The following is a 5,447-nucleotide window of genomic DNA, read 5'->3' as shown; positions in this document are numbered from 1 at the left end:
ACAAGACAATTCAAGGAAATCAAAAAGACCTAAATAAATGGAAGAATATTCCTTGTTCATGGATAGGAAAACTGAATATTATTAAGATGTCTATCCTACCAAAACTGATCTACACATTCAATGCAATCCCAATAAAAATCAACACAGCCTTCTTTAAGGAACTAGAAAAACTAACTATGAAATTTATTTGGAAAGGAAAGAGACCCCGAATAGCCAAAGACATACTGAAAAAGAAAAATGAAATTGGAGGAATCACACTACCTGACTTCAAAACATACTACAAATCCATGGTGGTAAAAACAGCGTGGTATTGGCATAAGGACAGACACACAGAACAATGGAATCAAATTGAAAGTGCTGATATAGAACCTCACATATATAGCCACAAAATATTCAATAAAGCCACCAAACACTCTCAACTGGGAGAGAGTGGCCTATTCAACAAATGGTGTCTGCAGAACTGGATAGCCATATGTAGAAGAATGAAAAAGGATTACCATCTCACACCTTATACAAAGATCAACTCAAGATGGATCAAAGACCTAAATATAAGAGCCAAGACCATAAAAACCTTAGAAAGCAGTGTAGGGAAACATCTACAGGACCTTGTAATAGAAAATGGATTCATGAATATCACACCAAAAGCACGAGCAGCAAAAGAACTAATAGATAAATGGGACTTCCTCAAAATTAAAGCCTCCTGCACCTCAAAGGAGTTTGTCAAGAAAGTAAAAAGGGAGCCCACACAGTGGGAGAAAATATTTGGCAACCATATATCTGATAAGAAACTTACAACTTGCATATATAAAGAACTCCTATATCTTGAAAATAAACAGATAAACAATCCATTTAAAAAATGGGAAAAAGATTTAAACAGACAGTTCTCCAAAGAAGACGTACAAATGGCTAAAAAGCACATGGAAAAATGCACCAAATCTCTAGCTATCAGGGAAATGCAAATCAAAACTACAATGAGATACCATCTTACACCCATAAGATTGGCAGCTATGAAAAAAAACAGAAGAATACAAGTGCTGGAGAGGATGTGAAGAAAGGGAAACACTCATCCACTGCTGGTGGGAATGCAGAAGGATCCAACCATTCTGGAGGACAGTATGGCGGTTTCTCAAAAAACTAGCCATAGATTTGCAATGGTATTGCCGGGTATATACACAGCAGAACTGAAAACAAGGACACAAACCGATATATGTACACCAATGTTCATAGCAGCATTGTTCACTATTGGCAAAAGTTGGAATCAACCCAAATGCCCATCAACAGATGAGTGGATCAATAAAATGTGGTATATACACACAATAGAATACTACTAAGCTATAAGAACAAATATACTACAAACACACGTGATAACATGGATGAATCTTGAGAACCTTATGTTGAGTGAAGCAACCCAGGCATTGTAGGACAAATACTACATGACCTCAATGATATGAAATAAGCAAGCTGCCTCAGAGAGCAAGAGACTGAACGATAGGCTTACAGGAAATCGGGGGGTGGAGGAAGGAAGTGAGCTGACGTCTGCAGGGGTGGAATCTATGATGAGCTGGTGGTAAGTATGAACACAAAGAAGAGATAAAATGGGGGCAAGGTGTTGCCTTTGGGAGGGGCTTTGCGTGTTTGAGGGTGGCTGGGGATGGGCAGATGGGTAATAATGCCCAAAAGTGGGAGGAGGGAGGGGTAGCATACGAACATAGGAGAGTGTCAGGTGTTGGTGGAGAGTAAAATGCTGAGAAAATCATACCAAAATATTATTAAAAGGGTTACCTGTTTAGAATGATCGGAGGGGATGGTCCAATGTGGGATGGGCTCCTGGGGAATGTGTGAATGCTCATTTTGCCAGAGTGGGTGGCACCATTGGGTAGAGACCCAAGTAGTGAGAGTGGGGTGGACCCACATCCTGGGGAGGACTAATGCCATCAAATAGAGGGAACTGTATCTCTCGAGAGAAAGGGTGGCTCCCAGGACATTGGGGGTAGTTGAGCAAGTTAGGACCTGAACACTATTCAAACTATCTCTGGACGTGGCTCCTCGGGAAACGGAGGTTGTCTGTCACCGTGGGGACCAAGGTGGATGGGAAAATGGATGTTAATTGTGTGGAACCAAGGTAAATGGGGGGTAAGAGAGGAGTTTCTTGAGAGTACACAACGATGGATATAAAACATGTAATATTACACCATAACATATAGGAGATGACAGACTGATAATGTCAACCATAATGTAAAACATAGGATAACTAAGAATGTAAAGAACTGTGTATCCTAAAGTATGCACCATAATGTAAGCACAGATGTCACCTTGTTAGAAAGCTAATGTCTCAGACTCTGTACATCACGTTAAGTAAATATGATGTGAATAGGGTGTAAGAGTATCGCTGTGGAAGGAAAAAAGTTTTGTGGTGGATGTATGGGAGTGCTGTATATTATATATATGCATTGCTGTGGTCTAGGACTCCTGTGAAGAGAAGCTGAATAATTAGGGGGGAAAAAAAAAAAAGGATGTAGAATTTTTTCAAGTCAACATTCTTTATCTAAGTTCTTTATCTAACTTTATCCAAGTTCTTTATCTAACCTTTAAATCCATCGCTATATGCCATTCCCTAGTAAGGGACCATGACATTATATTGGGCTTCAAATTTCGGGGAGTTCTGGATCACAGAGTGTTTCAACAATGGCAATGGAGGGATACTGGTATGGGATACCAATGACAGGTGATATATGGCTGACAGGGAGCTGTACAGAACATATGTCCAGGGTGCATGGTAATGTTTGGATATACTCATAGTGGCAACAATTAAAAAGCACAGCAGGGGGGTACTGGGTTCCTGGCCAGTGGTGCTCTGTCGTGGTCCCTAGGGGAGCAGCGACAGTCTCCCAGGTACAGCGGCGGGGACCGGGAGGGAGTGAGGGTTCAACAGTGAGCCCCTGATGCTAATGACTATGCTTGTGAGCTGATAAGCCTAAAATAAGAACAAGGCCTAGAGAAACATTGTGCCTGGGAATTTCCTCCTGTCAGCCTTCATGTTACTCAAATGTGGCCAGTCTCAAAGCCAAACTCAGCGTGTAAATGCAATGCCTTCCCCCCAGCGTGGGACATGACACCCGGGGATGAGCCTCCCTGGCACCGAGGGACCACTATCAACTACCAACTGATGATGCAACTGGAAAATGACCTTATATGGAAGGTTCAATGTGGATCAGCAGAATATCCATGTCTACATAAAATACCATGACTTTAAAACGCTGTTTGACCTAAAGTAAGGGGGAAATGGAAAGGAGAAATGAGTTTATATGGCTACGAGTTTCTAAAAAAGAGTCTGGAGGCTGGCAGAAGAATTGCCCTCATGCACAACTGAGCAGAGTCAGAGAGACAGATAAAGCAGATACAACCCCCAGATATCGGTTCCTTCGAGGGCTAAAGAGACCCACGGGAGTTATGGTCATGGCCGATGGGGTTAACTACCAGGTCAGATGGCCCCTTTTTGGAACTGGAGTTTATGTGTGATGAATCTGGACTCAGATGGGATCTTCCTTCATAAGACTTTCATGCTAATGTGCTGGAGGTGCAGTTAATGTTGGGGTTTAAGATATATTTAGGGGATTTGAATCTCTGGACTGACAATGTGATAGCCAGGTCCTGAGCCTCAACAGACTCCAGCACCTACAATATGATGTATTGGACTTACCACACTCAGCTAAGATGGAGTTGAAGAAGGACAACCACCACACCATGGAGCCTAGAGTGATTACAACTGAAAGTGGGAGGATTGCATCCAACATCCATGTGGAATCTGAGCCTCCTCTTGACATAGAGGTGCAATGGACACAACCAATCCGATGTCCACATAGAAGAGGTGGCATTGGATTGGGAAAAGTGGACATGGTGGCTGATGGGTATGGGGAAAGGCAGGAAGAGATGAGAGGTGGAGGCGTCTTTGGGACATGGAGCTGCCCTGGATGGTGCTTCAGAGGCAATCACCAGACATTGTAAATCCTCACAGGGCCCACTGGATGGAATGGAGGAGAGTATGGGCCATGATGTGGACCATTGACTATGAGGTGCAGAGCTGCCCAAAGATGTACTTACCAAATCCAATGGATGTGTCATGATGATGGGAATGAGTGTTGCTGGGGGGGGGGGGAGAGGTGGGGTGGGGGTGTGGGGTTGAATGGGACCTCACATATATATTTTTAATGTAATATTATTACAAAATCAATAAAAAAAAATAAAACATGTAATATTACACCATAACATATAGGAGACAACAGACCGATAATGTAAACCATAATGTAAAACATAGGATAACTAAAAAATTAGAAAACTGTGTATCCTAAAGTATGCACCACAATGTAAGCACAGACGTCACCTTGTTTGAGAGCTATTGTCTCAGACTCTGTACATCAATTTAAGTAAATATGATGTGAGTAGGGTGTAAGAGTATCGCCGTGGAAGGGAAAAGGTTTTGTGATGGATGTGTGGGATTGCTGTATATTATATATATGAATTGCTGTGGTCTAGGGCTCTTGTTAAGTGAAGTTCAATAATTAGGGGGAAAAAAAAAGAAAAAGACAGGATGTAGAATTTTTTCCAAGTCAACACGTATTCTATATCTAACCTTTAAACCCATTGCTATATGCCATTTAGCTAGTAAGGGATCCTGACACTATATTGGGCTTCAATTTTCAGGAAGTTCTGGATCACAGAGTGGTTCAAAAATGGCAATGGAGGAATACTGGTATAGGATACTATTGACAGGTGATTATATGGCTGACAGGGAGCTATACAGGACATATGTCCAGGGTGCATGGTAATGTTTGGATATACTCATAGTGGCAACAATTAAAAACTACAGCTGGGGGGGTACTGGGTTCCAGGCCAGGGGTGCTCTGTCATGGTCCCTAGTGGAGCAGCAACAGTCTCCCAGATGCAGCAGCAAGGACCGGGAAGGAATGAGGGTCCAACAGTGAGCCCCTGATGCTAATGACTATGCTTGTGAGCTGATATGGCTGAAATAAGAACAAGGCCTAGAACAGCATTGTGCCTGGAAATTTCCTCCTGACAGCCTTCATGTTACTCAAATGTGGCCAGTCTCGAAGCCAAACTCAGCATGTAAATGCAATGCCTTTCCCCCAGCGTGGGACATGACACCCGGGGATGAGCCTCCCTGGCACCGAGGGATCACTATAAACTACCAACTGATGATGCAACTGGAAAATGACCTGGAAAGGAAGGTTCAATGCGGATCAGCAGAATATCCCTGTCTACATAAAATAACATGACTTTAAAATGCTGTTTGACCTAATGTAAGGGGGAAATGGAAAGGAGAAATGAGTTTATATGGCTATGAGTCTCTAAAAAAAAAAGAGTCTGGAGGCTGTCAGAAGGATTGCCCTTATGTACAACTGAGCAAAGTCTAAGAGACAGATAAAGTA

The sequence above is a fragment of the Dasypus novemcinctus genome, chromosome X (assembly GCF_030445035.2).
Source record: "Dasypus novemcinctus isolate mDasNov1 chromosome X, mDasNov1.1.hap2, whole genome shotgun sequence".
NCBI lineage: Eukaryota > Metazoa > Chordata > Mammalia > Cingulata > Dasypodidae > Dasypus > Dasypus novemcinctus.
The sequence above is the reverse complement of the archived record's forward strand: the minus strand, read 5'-3'. Positions refer to the sequence as shown.